General features: G+C 39.4%; 1 protein-coding gene across 3 annotated transcripts in view; it reads right to left on the bottom strand.

The window, feature by feature from the left end:
• Positions 1-16,005, bottom strand: part of LOC139121059 (semaphorin-2A-like) — a 291,580-nt gene that overhangs the window by 182,139 nt on the left and 93,436 nt on the right. The gene's annotated exons all lie outside the window — the stretch shown is intronic.

Raw genomic sequence — 16,005 nt, forward strand, 5'->3', positions numbered from 1 at the left:
TTCTCTCACAATGACAAGGAAAGTACTTCATTTGGCCTCAATTTTATTAGACATCACGGGACAATATATGTCTTCCTGACTCCAATATGTCCGTATCCATTACTTTACACGAAAATTCAAAGCGGACACCGTCGCTGCTGAACTACTTAGAAGATTACGTAATGGCGTTCGCGCATACATGCATACCTAATAGTATACGTTGTTTATTCCTGTTTATCTATGCATACATGCATAAATTAAGTGTCTAGGTACTTTACTCCCATCCTCTTGCCACGGACCCTGAGAGTTTCAGCCCTTTCCGTCTACTACCTTATGAGCTGCTAACGAGGTATTTGGTCAGGGCGATAAGCCCCCGCGTTGGCGATCGGCAGAACAAATTAATGAAGGGGATTAGGGAGGGCAATTAACAGATATAGACTGTTTTCTTTGAAATACTATCCACAGATAGCTAGGGTAAAGTAATAGGCACACACTAGACACAGGTACGGCTTGTGTAATGAAAAAAAAAGTTTAATACAAGACATTTATTGATCATATTCATAATTTCTAGACGAATATTGCTCGCCGGACCCTGTGGTAATAGCGATAACGGTCGGCTGCTCGGTTGGTTGGCGGGTGACATCGACAACTCATCACGAGTTATGTTTATTTTCGTAGCAATTGGTATGTCAAAACCTTACCAGCTTTCCGAACACGACATGTCACCTCCACGTGTAAAAACGACCGTTTTCGTGGCCAGCATATAAATCCAAACCAACTGTTCGGTTCCGTCAAGTTCGACTGTAGATTTGGAAGTTGTTAAATACGTGGATCTCTTCGACTAACTATAATTAAATTGATCATGGAGGCTACCATCATGATTTGAAGGTTGTTTTTGATGTCATTCTCGGTGCAAACTACAGACTCTGCCTACAGTTTTGTTTTAAAAAGTTTACGTGCTTTTCGCAAGAATACATCGTACTACCAGTATAGTCCTCTTGCTAAGTCACGTCTGAAAATGGTTCACTTTCGTGATGTCATTGCACCATAAATGCTAGCAAAAGAGTTTATGACAATTTACACAAAGTTTTCATCCTTTGCCCGCTGATATAACTCTAAGCATACTTATGGTTTGTTTACATCGTAATTGTTCTCGTATGCCGTGCACAGCAAATGTTTGACCAGTTTACACCTCTGCGCATCACCGAATGATTGACAATTGTTTGAATCATGGAAAAACTGCCTTTTGCGGGCCATTCCCTTGTTCAGAAGCGATTTCTCCCCAAGTCGTCGTAGTTTTAAAAAACTTTGTGAAACTTTGCGGATACCTGTATGGCCTAGGTGTTTGCTAATAATTTTTGTTTGAGAATCATAGGCTGATTTAAGGGAGCGGTCTACCTAGCTATTGCCAGTTGTCACTCAAGCGTCATTATGAATTTTCAATGAGTTGGGGGCCTTTTATACCCCACACACCGGTTTAAATAGCACTACCGAAACACAATGGCAAAACATGATCACACACGAAATTGTGTTAAAAACTCTGAAACAGAAAGCGTAATAAAACTAAAAGGAAAAAAAAATGCACAAAATGACAAACAAAATATCTCAAACACAACATACCAAACATAAACGAAACACAGTGACCAACAAAAAATGGATTTACTAAGAATCTTTCTTCACACAAATCAAACAATTATAGAAATGAACGCTCTTTGCAAAGGCTTGAAATTAATTCCAACATCAAAGGTCCAAAAAGAATCAATCCCCTAGAAGACACAAATGAATTCACACTGAGAACGAGACTCCGATACATAATACGACGAAAAAACTCAGAAAAATAAATTCAAACACAAGTCCACAGGGACTCCACAAACAACACACGAAGCACAAGACACAAATATTAGCTAGAAGCTACGGTTTACTCTTGTTAGAATTCTCTTCCTCAACGCATAGCAAACCATAAGTATATTACAGAGAGGTATGTGATATACTACATATTCTGCATGCTCCTATATCCCAAGATACACACTTTCAACATTGTTTTTCTTCGCTATTGCATTAAGTTTTTTTAAAACGACATATAAATATTTTGTAAAATGTTTGGAGGAACAAGAACTTAATTATTGGGTTTGAAATTAAGCAAATTTTACAATTTACATTTCATGGACGATATAAAACATAATCGATGTTTGAATATTGATTTATCCCCATTAAGTTGTATACCAATGGTAAGGGGATTATCTGGGCTTTCTAAGAATGTATTGTTTATAGTACTTTGTTGTTTTTGTTTCCGACTAGCGGTAAATATGTTACCCCTAACCCATTCCTATTTTACTCCTCTACTGAGGGCGTGACAGCCCTTCACAAACAAGTCGTTACACTCTTACACACCATCAGTTAAATGGAAAATAAGCAGATATGACAGCTGAGAATACTAGCTAACAGAAAATCATAGTGGGTAAAATGCCTTGGAGGGGATGATTTCGATACCTGGCCAACGGACTAACTGTTTTGTGCATATTGTTCAAAAAAATCACTTAAAATTGACACAAACTGAAAGGCTTAAGCTTTGTAACTTTCAAATATGCAACTTTTCCCAATAAAACTATACATGTTTATAAAGGCCTATTTCAGAGCTTTTAAACAGTATAACATTTATATGGTTTCATAATTCATGGTTCAAGGCAGAACGGGAAACATTACCCCTACCCCTTATATTATAATTTTGTTTAAAAAAATCACTTAAAATTGACACAAACTGAAAGGCATATGCAACCTTTCCCAATAAAACTATACATATTTCAATATATAGATCGATAGATAGATAGATAGATAGATAGATAGATAGATAGATAGATAGATCGAATGAGCGATTTTTCGATAGATAAAGCATTCACTCGATCGCTAATATTTCCCCGCTGATAACGTATCAACTACTTTACTCATAACTCATGACGAACGCTCACTGGGATAAACAATTTCACACGGTACAACGTGGAGGGTCTTTTCTTTTGTTTACTGAAGTATCATTACCGGTAGTTCTTTTATTAACTCAAGTATCGTTGCCGATGTGTTAATTAACATACAATGCCACTACCGGTCAGTCAAATACGAACAAAAGATGACTGACATTGACATTGATGCCGGTACTCGAATGGACGAAGTGTGACACCAATATGGTTACTTCCCAGTGGTCATCATTTAATTGACTTTGGCATGAAACAATGGCTCATACATACATAATCAAATTCTGGCTCCACAAATCTTGACCATGCAACGGTAGTAACTATTATTTTTGGAAGTCGGCATTTGTCAAAAGAACATTATAAATATTAAAAAGCGTTGGTTTGGATGCCAACTCAGCAGAATAATTCTGAATATCTTAAAAACTTCCTTCCAATCAAGTATTTGGATTTTCATCTTTTATCCAATCAAGTATCTTTAATACTTTTTAGCCAATGTACAGTTACTTCCTGTAAACTACTTTACATGTTCAGGTTACGCCCTGAAAAATTGTCTATTTAAAGTGAAGTTTTCATGTGTATAGGTAGAATTTCAGATCTTCAGATTTGCTGAGTTTCAGATTTTCGGAGTATATCAGATTGGAGACTTTTGAGGAGGCTTATGGACTTTAGACTTTAGATTCAAGATTTTGTGGGGGGGGGGGGCTTAGATTTTTGTCGGTCTAGGCTTCCCCTGGCCTCGGCATGACTTTCTGATGTAAGAGCCTGACTTTCTGGTCGGTCAAGCTGACAGCGTTTTCAATAAACATCATCCACTTCAACTTGCGGCGTCACTGTGTAGTTGTATCCTAGTGGTACCTCTCAGCGAGTTAATTCCCTAGCTGAAGTCATCAACCGTTAAAACAGCGGCAACAGTATTCGTACAATTGACGATTTTCATGTTATTGAAAATCTCCATTAGGTGTAGTTAAAGTAAGATGTAAATTGACGTCAACTGACGTTGTAAGTAACGAAATTTTATAATCGGTCCTGTTGAAAACTTTTTTTCAAAAATGTCCTCCCAACTTAGAGCGTGTGTCGATAAAGACACTCGCATGTGTGTTGTATCTTGAATTCATCTTGCAGGAATGCTTATTAATTATGTTGCATTTCCCAAATTGATTGAATTCGATTTGTGATGTCTTGGTAATATCATGAAAACAGTATACTCCAAGTACATGTAACTCTGGAGGTGTGACTGATAGATCATGAAAAAACGAAAGTGTAACACTTATTTATGTTCAGTTAGGGACTGGACACAAATTACAGGGGGGTGGGCTGGTGTTTTTTTGGGGAGGGTAGTCATTTTTCGCGCAAGCATTTTGAAGGGTCATAACATTTTGTGCAAGCCTATGGGGAGGGTCACCTTTTTATGCATCAAAGCTGAAATTGCATGTGCACGTATTGAAGAATATGGAATACTGAAAATAGAAAAAATACCTCCTGGCACTTTAATTTTCTGTCATTTCCATTTTCGGCGTGCCCTTAGCACGCAAGTTTAAGGGTAAATAAACAATGTATTGATGATCCAAGCAGCCACATTGATTTAAGTTGTCATGATTTCTACTTATCCAACTCCTCTATTGTGCATATAAACTGTCCCCTATAATGACGCTTTCAATAACAATTTGGGAGATCACTTATTTGATATCATTCTCTCATTGACAATACATTGGGTATAGGTCGGTGTCAGAATAACAGAATACAAACTATTCAGAATAGTGCAAAATGTCAATAACAACTGGAAGCTTCAGGTCGAACAACTTTTGAATAACAATTTAGGATCAGATAACCTATGAGGTATTTGTAGTTTCCTCATAGCCTACAATGTATAGTGAATCAACATTTCGGTGAAATGCTAAATGTTCATGAAGCTGTATATACATTTTTTATTTTTTGAGGATATTGACAGAATACAAACTATTCAGAATAGTGCAAAATGTCATCAATAACAACTGGAAGCTTCAGGTCGAACAACTTTGAATAACAATTTAGGAACAGATAACCTATGAGGTATTTATAGTTTCCTCAATGTAAAGTGAATCAACATGATTTCAGTGAAATTCCGAAATCAAATTTCTTGCACAACCATAGACTTGAAACCACTCTAGTCTAGTCGTGAACATTAATACTAATAATAAGGTGTACATAAGAGCACAGATTTACCTAGTTTTGTATTGGAAATAAAATATTCATAGTTTCATCATAGGCTGCCATGCATAGTGAATCGACATTTAGTGAAATTCGAAAATCAAATTTCTTGCACAACCACTGACTTGAAACCACTCTAGTCTAATCATGAACATTAATAATAATAATTGGGTGAACATAAATGCACAGATTTACCTAGTTTTGTATTGGGGAAAAATATTCATAGTTTCATCATAGGCTGCCATACATAGTGAATAAACATTTCGGTGAAATTCCAAAATCAAATTTCTTGCACAACCATAGACTTGAAACCAGTCTAGTCTAATAATGAACATTAAGGTAGATAAATACCAAACCGTTCATTTTTCTGTCAAATTTTCAAAATTCTCTGAGAATAGGCCTTGAAGTAAGACCCAGAATTGAGATGTGTCGCCAGTTCAGGAATGGTTTCCGTGTAATTCACGCGCGATCTTTAAAAATCAAAACAAATGCACGTGGCTATCCCGGTTAAATCGGGGAGCTTTTGTAAACATTGTGGACACATTTGCATTGCTATTTGCATAATCCCCATTGAGTGACACAACGGTGCTTGGCACTAGCTAATTTACATAGTTACATGCTGTGACTTACTTAATATTTAAAGCCTTATCACTGCGCTCAAGGATATGCCTATTGTTAGGTTTGGGTAAAAGTGTTGGTGGCGTATCCTCAGCAAAGCACAAGCCAGTCGTACATGTTGGGAGGGTGGGTGGGTAAGGGCCAGTTTCCTGGTTAGCTGGCACAAACACACCCTAGTCCCGCATATAGTATGGCCATACGTAACCTTAAGTTGGTCAATTGCAAAGGAGGGAGGACATGCGGCTGTGTTGCTTCCTACTTATACCTACTAATTTGCATGTTGCACATTGATATCGCTGCGTGATGCGGCTTTGAATAACTTAATATTTAAAGCCTTATCACTCCGCTCAAGGATATGCCTATTGTTTGGTTCGGGTAAAAGTGTTTGGTGGCTAACCTGTCGTCAAGCACTTAACCCTATCGTATATGCATATACGTATGTACAATATATATGTATTTATAGAGAGGGGACTATATGAACTTTGCTTTTACGAACTCGCTTATCCTCCCATGCCTTAAAGACACCATTATCACCACACATAACACAATCAGGAGACAAAGAGATGCTTTTACATATGCATTTATTCGCTTCCTTAGAATTGTTCTCCACGTACAGCCTGAGAAATCATACAATCCGTCGACTGCCTATGTAGTGTAATACGTCCCTCCCAAATAGAAAGCAAGATTATTAAAGTCATACGTGAACTTCATCTTACAATCAAATCGGCATATTTCAAATATTATCATTTCCGAACGCTCTAGCAAAACCGACCTGGTTATTCATTGAGTGGTATGCCTCTATATTATTGTAATCTGGCGCATCAACCATTTTCGCTAGATTATCTGCTGGTGCCCCAACTTTGTAACTTTTGCCAGTTGCATGTAGTAGAGCGCCGTATCCTCTGCTCGCCAACCTACATGGCTCATCAAGGATTGGATGTCCGAGCCAGTCATAGACGAAGAGATTGCACAGGCACTCCTACACCCATGTGGGGTTTCGCCGGAATCTATTCCAGTCCCTTGCAGGTATGTCTTAATAAGGCGATGATATACTAATTGGGACGATACGGGTTTTTGCTCGACGGTGCCCTGGGCGTTGGTGGGCCGAAATAAATATCCCGTTATTAGATTAACCCCGATAGCCATACTCAAATCGAAGTATGCCTCCACTGTAGTGACTGGGCACATGAGAGCATCCGCACACCTTTTGATTGCAAACATATTTGTAGATGACCCCTTCAGCGTCTTACCGAACGTATGGTTAAACAAAAAAGCCAGAATTGTCTGGGAAACGCATTATTTCTTGGTCTTGACGTGGCCAAGGTCGCGTGCCCTATCCCCTGAAAATGCGAGAACTTTAAAGAAGGCCAAGTCCCTTGCTAACACATAGATTTGTGATGGGCGCCTGCATACTTTTATTACTGTTATCTGCTCGATTATATACTCAAAGACCGTCTCATTTTATTCAGAAATAATGGGGTTGCCTGCTTTGGGGTTATCATGGACCTCGCTTGTTCTTCGGCTGACTTTTTTAGATATCTATGAACTAATACTGAATCGACGGGTTTGGTCGGGGGAAACCAACTTTGTGTCGCCACAGCTTTGTAAAAGGTGCTTAATTTAGAGATCATATTTTTGGCCGTGGTGACCCGGATTCTCATGGGGCAGTGACATGGTTGGTGAGACCCAGACTGCCTAAATAAGGACATGTTACTTCTGTGTACTCTTGTCTTAGCGTCCTTGTCTTTATAAATCAAAAATCTGTAGCCGTCCACACGGTTTTGGGTTCACTCAAACTCGCTAAAAATGTTTCAAATTGTTGGACCAAACGATCCTTTTGCACATCATATGGGGAGCGTTTGTCAAGCACTTCTTCCGTGCGTCGATCTATTGTCGCTAGATCAACACAGTGAGCTTAAGTGGCTGCGGGACTCAGCTGCGGCGGTTGAGGCATTTTGGAATCACACAACTTGCAGATCGGGGGATCCTGATTGTAACTTCCGCACATCCAACATGCCTGTGGTGATAGAAGAGCAATATGCGTTTAAAAGCGGATAAACATGGACTTAATGTTATATAGCTTGTGAATGGTTGTTAATTTTTCAAACAGCGGTTTCACTGTTTTAATTCATCACATTCATCTCCGCTTGAGGTTGCCGGTGCCACGAATATTGCTGCGAAGAGTTCACACGGAGTACTGCATGGTTTATAACTGTCTGTAGAGGGCGCTAATATAACGCCTGAATCTCCACGATTGGCCAACTTAAGTATTCGTACTGCCAAATGTGCTACCATTGGCCAGAAAGCGGGGTAACTGTTGTCTTTGTGTATAACGACTGTTGCGTTGAGGAGTTGTTGACAATGTGTTTTACGACTGGATGCGTAAGCGAGAACGGCGGGTACAGGTAAATGTTATCGTCGCGGGAGAAATGGTGATGGAAGAAATCTACACCTGCACTGTTATGCTGAGGGAAGGGTGAAATAAAGTCCTTTAGCCTTTCATTTGAGTATGTAGCCATACCGTCAAGAGTGTGGGGCCCGAATTCTCTTTCTAATTTATTCCACGTTTGGTCGGACAGCTTCGCGTTCATCATAGATAGTTCCCTTGACGCTCTGTCGGCTAAGTTTGTTGGGAGCGAACATGAGCGATGTTTAATTGGGTGTTGTGCTCGATACAGAAACTAAATATTTTCTTAAGCAACTCGTTGAGGCCATTCTCGCGAGCCAGAGCAATAATTTTCGCTCCGCTGACGTACGCCTTTTCGGCGTTGGGTGATAAGACTCGCCGAAGAGGGCGTGGTTTACGACGATGGTTGAGGCTGATAGATTTAGATCCTGGGAAACCTGCATTCCAGGTGTGTACAAGAACGGCCGAATCGGAAAAGACGGGTGTTTGTAACTTGTGGTTCAACAGCAATCAGAGCTCTAGCAAGGGCTTCAGTTTCTTTTTCATTAATTGATTTTTTCTCCATTCGTCTTCCCAGCTGTCGCTAAATGTAAGCGATTGTGTTGAATTCGGTTTGAATACTGCCCCCCACTTATGTGAACTCGAATCTGTATACAGTTGCAGGGTGGTGTGTCTCTCCTCTAACCATTTGAAGTGGGATGCGGTTTGAACGATTTTTATCCACCACTTTATCTCCTCCCTAAGGGGATTATTGACGCGGACAAGGTTTTGTGCCGACGTCTGGGCTTTAGACAGAGCGTGGGCCATTTGTCCGAGCTCATGGAATTGCGAGGGAGAATGAGATGCACTTTCCCATAACTTTCTGCAGCGTCGTGATCAAGATAGTCTATACTCAATCCAAGGATCGTCATTTCAACATTTAACTGTAAAAACATCTTACCAAATTCAAGTTGTATTCAAGATATACTTCAACGCTCTGATTTTCTGTGTATACAAGAACATTGGCTTTACAATTTTCAGCACAATATTCTGAAAAATTTCAACAAACATTTTCTGTGTGAAGGGAAATCTGTTGATGATAACAACCATATCACTCCAATTCAAGTCCCAAGAGGATATGGTGGAACTTGTATTTTTTGGAAATTTTCCTTAAATCACGCTGTTACCCCACTTAAAGATGGAGGCGTGAGAATACAGTGTATCCACATTGCAACTTCTCCGAAGCCGACTCTGTGTGCTAGTGTATATTTGCCATCACGAGGAACTGCTAACCAGACTCAAGAATACATTGAAACTCTAGATCAATTACACGAAATTATTATTAATTATAAAGATACTCATTTCCTATGTCTAGCTGGAGATCTTAATGAGGATATTACAACATCGAACCGTGACCCAAATAGTCGAGATAAGTTACTACATGACTTCATGACTTCATTTCCGTTCCAGTTATGTTGGAAAATTAAATGACGCTCAAGCTGCATATCATCGCGATCGGATAGATCATGCTGACCAGAAATCTATTTACAAGATTATAGACAACATGATTGGAAAAAAGAAGACCATGAGAGGAATTTTCCCAGATATGGACATTGCAAAATTACCAAACGCCTTTGCAAACTTCTTTCGATCTAAAGTTCAAGACATTCGCAAGCATCTGACATTTGTTACACCTTCTGATTGCCCAACCTCAAATGTTTCACTTCACTCATTTACACCTATCACAATAGATTATGTGTCAATGCTAATTAGCAACTTGCAACCAAAATCTTGTATGCTCGATCCATTGCCAACAGTACTGTTAAAACAATGTAATGAACAGGTGGCTCCAGCTATTTGTAATATCATCAATAGGTCTTTGCTTTATGGCGAATTTCCAGATTCATGCAAATCGGCACTCGTTCGTCCTCTGCTCAAGAAGACAAACCTGGATCCAAACATATTTAACAACTATCGCCCTGTATCAAATCTTTCGTTTCTTTCAAAGCTTATTGAACATGCAGTTTCTAAACAATTGAATGCATACTTATGTCACCACAATCTGTTCGCAGAACATCAATCAGCATATCGAGCAGGGTACAGTACGGAAACTGCACTCCTTAGAGTGCAAAATGATGTATTGCGTTCTCTTGATAGACGCAGAGATGTTATTCTTATTTTACTTGATCTATCTGCTGCCTTCGACACAATTGACCATAACATTTTGCTTCACAGATTGCGTTACAGATTTGGTATTTCAGGAACTGTATGGGATTGGTTCAAATCGTATTTGCGGGGTCGTACGCAATCGGTCTGTGTTGAGTCAATTGTGTCGGAGGCACAGTTCCTTGAATGCGGCGTCCCCCAGGGTTCGGTCCTTGGACCAATTCTTTTCAGCTTATACATTGCACCATTAGAGGATATCGTGACCAAGTATGGGCTTAATTGTATGATGTATGCAGATGACACCCAATCTTATATCACTTGTGAGGGCGATCGTGTCCCGATCGATGTTATCGAGTCTTGTATGGAGAATATCCGGGGGTGGATGAGAGAAAATATGCTGGTTCTCAATGACGGGAAGACAGAGATTGTACATTTCTCATCTACAGCAAAAAACAGGATGGTTGAACAGTCTCATATACATTACGTTTACTTTTTTGTACGTGGCACACAAGTTTTGTAGATAACATTGAAGATAAAAAGAACCGACTCATTTGAATGTCTGGATAGAATACACAAGGGAATTGCTAAATTAGTAAAGCTACTGCAGTGAACTGCAATAAAACTGCTTACACTAATTAGTTTCAGCTGTAGCCAGCTGGCAGATTGGCGTGTAGGTGTGTTATAACTGGGCAGTTTCTGTTTCACCCGTGGCCACTGTAGTGTTGACCAAGGTTACTTGATACAGACAAAAAAATTCTGCTCGTCCAAAGGCAAAACTAGCTCTGTCTGGGGTTGTATATAGAAGTTTACGATTGGCACCCTGTGTTCAAGATTAAGATACAATGTAACATTTTACCGTGCACTGGTCCATGTACAAATCTTGTTTATTTCAACTTCTCCAGACAAACTGTCTGCATGGGACATACAATGTTGTCGACTTTGCAAGCTAGGTACAGCTGAAACTAATTAGTGTGAGCAGTTTTATTGCAGTTCACTGCAGTAGCTTAGTAATTTAGCAATTCCCTTGTGTGTTCTATCCAGACACTTAAATGAGTCGGTTCTTTTTATCTACAATGTTATCTACAAAACTTGTGTGACACATACAAAAAGTAAACGTAATGTATATGAGACTGTCCAACCATCCTGTTTTTTGCTGTAAATTCAAAGGTGTCGGCCCGGTAACTCGCTGTGATGTACAGATTGGTGATGTCACCATACAGCCTTCGAACGCAGTTCGTAATCTTGGTGTTACCATGGATACAGTCGGTAGTATGTCGGCCCATGTTGTTAATATTTGTAGGTCAGCCTCCCATGCGTTGTGGAAGATAGGGAAAATTCGTAACATCTTAGATCAGAGCACTACGGAGAAACTTGTTCACGCTTTCATCACGTCTCGCTTAGATTATTGTAACAGTTTGCTTTTTGGCCTGCCAGCTTATGAAATTCAAAAGCTGCAAACGATTCAGAACTCTGCAGCTCGTTTAATTACTAGAACAAGAAAAACAGATCATATCACACCTTGTCTTTACAGATTACATTGGCTTCCAGTTAAGCAAAGGATAGAATTCAAAATTCTTGGCATCACTTATAAGATACTAAATGGTCACGCTCCAAAGTATTTAGGTGAATTGCTTACAGTCCGTGACACTCAGCGCACACTTCGCTCTCACTCTAGTGTTGTAAATTTATATCAGCCAATAGGAAACACAGTGTATTACGGTGATAGGGCTTTCTCAATTTGTGCACCTCGCTTATGGAATTCTCTGCCATTACATATTCGAGCGGTTCAGTCATTCGATGTTTTTAAAAGTAAATTGAAAACTCACCTTTTTACGTCTTTTTATTCATAATTTTTGTAGTTTTTATGATGAATTTTTATAACATGTTGCTAATTTTAACTTTGCTTTTTTACTGTCAGTTTAAAACAATTTTATGTTTCATCCTTCTCTTTGTTGATTTTAAGTGTAAAGCGCATTGAGATTATTTTTAATGTAATGCGCTATATAAGAAATAAAGATTAAGATTAAGATTCATCGAGGAGCATGACCTCGTACCCTACACTTCAGGACCAACATTCTTACATGATAATAAGAAAGACTCGTCAACAATCGATTATTTTCTCATCAGCCGAGCAGATAGCCACATTATCCTAGATATCTGTAAACTGGATTCTCTTCACTCTAACTCATCCGACCATTACCCATTGAAGCTTACAGTTATAGGACAAATCCCTCCAAAAGTTAATACAAAAAATGGTAAAGAAGATTACTAATCATGAAATACCAAGTGGAAAGATGTAAATACGCAGCACTACCAAGAAAAAGTGGCAGCTAACACAGCCAAGCTGACGCAGGATTATCAGACAACCAATAGTAATTATGACATCCACATGCTTAGGGTTGGTCGGAGCCTGCACACGCCGCTTTACGGAGGTTGACGTCTTTTTCGCAATGTTAGATAAACAATTACAGTGTTCATTCTAGAGTTTAAAAACAACGGGCCACTGTTGGCCCCAACGCCTGTCCAAAGGGGGCCATTTTAGAAAATCGGGGGCCATCATCACACATGTAAAAACCTTGAATTTTCTGCAGAAAAGGAGAACACTGGAGATCGGGCGCCCCATCCAAGCCTACTGCAAAGTTTTCCCTTGTACGTACGCAACAGGCCCAACAATGGCAACAGCAAACCGATTGGTTTGATTCAATTGTTTATGTAACTTATGTGATGAATTATTGATATGTCGGACTTGAACAACTGTACAAATTGCTAAGGACTGTGATTTTGACTGTCGAAACGATCATGATCAAAGCTTAGCGCACCGATTTCTCCGAGAGTTACCCTCGATTTGCACGCATCGACAATTAGGCTACTCATACACTGATATAGCACGAGAGTGTAACCCGTACGACCTAAATAAAGTGATCGATACATCAACTTTTAAACATAACTCGTATGTATTAGCAAATTTAAGATCATTGGTTCTGGCCACACAGCGGTGTTGTTCTATGCAAAGACCTGGCTACTCTGGAGTTGCTATTCAAAACGATCATGGATGTTTTCCTTGCAGTGTTCAACGTTTCGTTTATGGACGGTAGACGTTGCAAACGCTTCAATTTAAGGGACTGCCAGATCATCCTGGGTTTATCAACTATACCGGCGTTAAAAATCCGAGTGTCGACTAGCTTTCCACCATTACGTAGCGGCCAGTGCCGTTGTTTTATATTCATCGGCCATGCCACATGCGTAGGGCTCCAATACACCGTTGCCCCTACAACAGTCCTTTCTACCCAGCTTCCTATGTGCCACCATATATGCTGTAGTGGGTATTTAACTACAAAGGTTGATGGGTAACTGGATCGTTTTACATGTCACACTATGACTGAGATAATGATCTTCGGGGAGCTACGCGAATGTATGAACTACGTGAACTCTGAGTGATCGACCCATTCATATAATGTTGCGCCCTTAGTGGCGCATCAAACGTGGACATGAGGGCCATTCGAGATTTTATTGCGCAATGGCGCGTCCTAGAATTAACTCTGCAATTAGTGCGATAGTACACTGTCAAGTCTACGGTTCTGCAATGTCTATATAGCGTGTGAGAGGAGTGTGAGCAGGGGAACGCAAACAAGCTTATCTACATATGAATTTAGGACACGCCCTCTATCATTAATGACTGCTGACGTCATTGTTTTTCCCACTGAAGCCATTCGCTGTGGCGATGTGTCGACACGCAAGGCACTTTTTACCTGCCACTTCAAGCAAAGTACATTTACATGTATTATCACACACTAATGGTTTGATATTTTTGGGGACAAAGCGTTATATCTGCCACATTTTGCCTTCCTTTTTGGAGAGGACTTCAAAAGTATAGCAAGTCAAGAGGTCTTGAACACATTGCGGGTTTGTTGGGGGTATTGAGTAACAGGGGAGGGTCACTTATTTTCATGCACGGATAAGAGGGAGAGTCACTAATTTTTGTGCATGAACGAAGGGTCACTAGTTCTGATGCAGCAGTTTTTCGAAAAACACCCCCCCCCCTGTAATTTATGTCCAGTCTGTTAGTTTCCATTGATACTTTATTTGTTGATTTGGTGAATTATAAGTTGATTTTAATCTTTATTCTTTGACTTTGCTACTTTATTAGTTGATTGGATATGTCATCGATCGATTTGATATGTTATTGTTCACTTGGCTACATTATGGGTTGATTTGATACGCTATCTATCTATCTATCTATCTATCTATCTATCTAGCCATCGATCGATCGATATATAGAACCAGATATATAAATCGTTATATTAATCAATTAATCGATCGATCTATTCAATCATTCAATCGATAGATCGATCGATCGATTGATAGATCAATACATCGAACGATGTATCAATCGATCGAACTATCGATCGATAAACGGACTGATCATCGATCGAGGATATATCTATCCCCATGAATCTATCTCCATGAATCTATTCCCACTTGATCCGATACGTTATCTTTTGATTTGATACGTTATCGGTAAATTTGATGATACATTATCAGTTAGGAAAAATAACTACGTTATCGGTAAATTCTTACTACATTATCGGTTAGAAAAAAAACATTACGCTATCGGTTCGTTTCTACGTTATCCGTTGATTTGATACGTTATCGGTAAATGTTTACTATGTTATTGGGTTTGATACGTTATCGGTTACTCACATGATCGGTTGTAACACGCCCTCCCTTACTGTAATTTCTATCCAATTGCTTACTGTAGAATTCATAAACACACATATCGCAGACCACCACCTCATATATACAGCAGTTGAAGTTCTTTTATTGATTTATCAGTGTACTACGTTATTGGGTTTGATACGTTATCGGTTACTTACTACATGATCGACTGTAACATGGCTCGATAAATTCAATTGGAGTGGAATGCATCTGTTTCTAGCTAAAACTGCAGAACTTGAGTTGTTAATCTTAAATCGTGAATCTTGAAATAGGCTGGACCAAAACCGGCTCGACCGATGAAACCTCAGAAGAAGCTGTCGCGGAGGTGATTGGCTATCTGTGGGAAAACCTGCCGTTACCCGAGTCATTTTTGGTCTTCTTCACTGCCTATATACGAGGTTGCTGCATTGGAAACCCCATCCGATGGTGATATCGTTTCGTCTGTGTCGCAGCAAGAGGACGGCATTGATGCTGACCACAGAACAGCAAAAACACATCAACCCCAGAGTCCCAAACGCCGAGAAAATTCCATAGGAAGCCATGCAATGCCTTCAGAAACTCCGCAATTAAATGCATTCCCGTGATAACATGCCGCCATCGGGTCGATATTTTCCGAATTTATGCCGAACAGGAAAGATGTAATGTTCACAGCTAAGTGTTCTGGCAGTCGTCAATATAAGATTACGGACTTTATTCACTGTCGTCAGCATTAATTTTATGCGAAGTAAGTTCAGTCGATCATGATCGATACATGCAGTTTGTTGTAAAATGATTGTGTGTAGTTTATCAGAAACAGTTCTGCAGTGTGTATACACAATGATAAACTGGATTTTTTATGAAAGACATTCAGAAAAGACGGTAAGATTTTAATGTTCATGTGTGACTTTTATTTAAATATATAATTCTTTTTTTAGTGCCTTAAATCAACTTACTTTGTCTTGAAAACATATCCTCTTTTTTGTCTCATGTTTTTGTTTTATTCTGAGC

The sequence above is a fragment of the Ptychodera flava genome, chromosome 21, assembly GCF_041260155.1.
Source record: "Ptychodera flava strain L36383 chromosome 21, AS_Pfla_20210202, whole genome shotgun sequence".
Lineage (NCBI taxonomy): Eukaryota > Metazoa > Hemichordata > Enteropneusta > Ptychoderidae > Ptychodera > Ptychodera flava.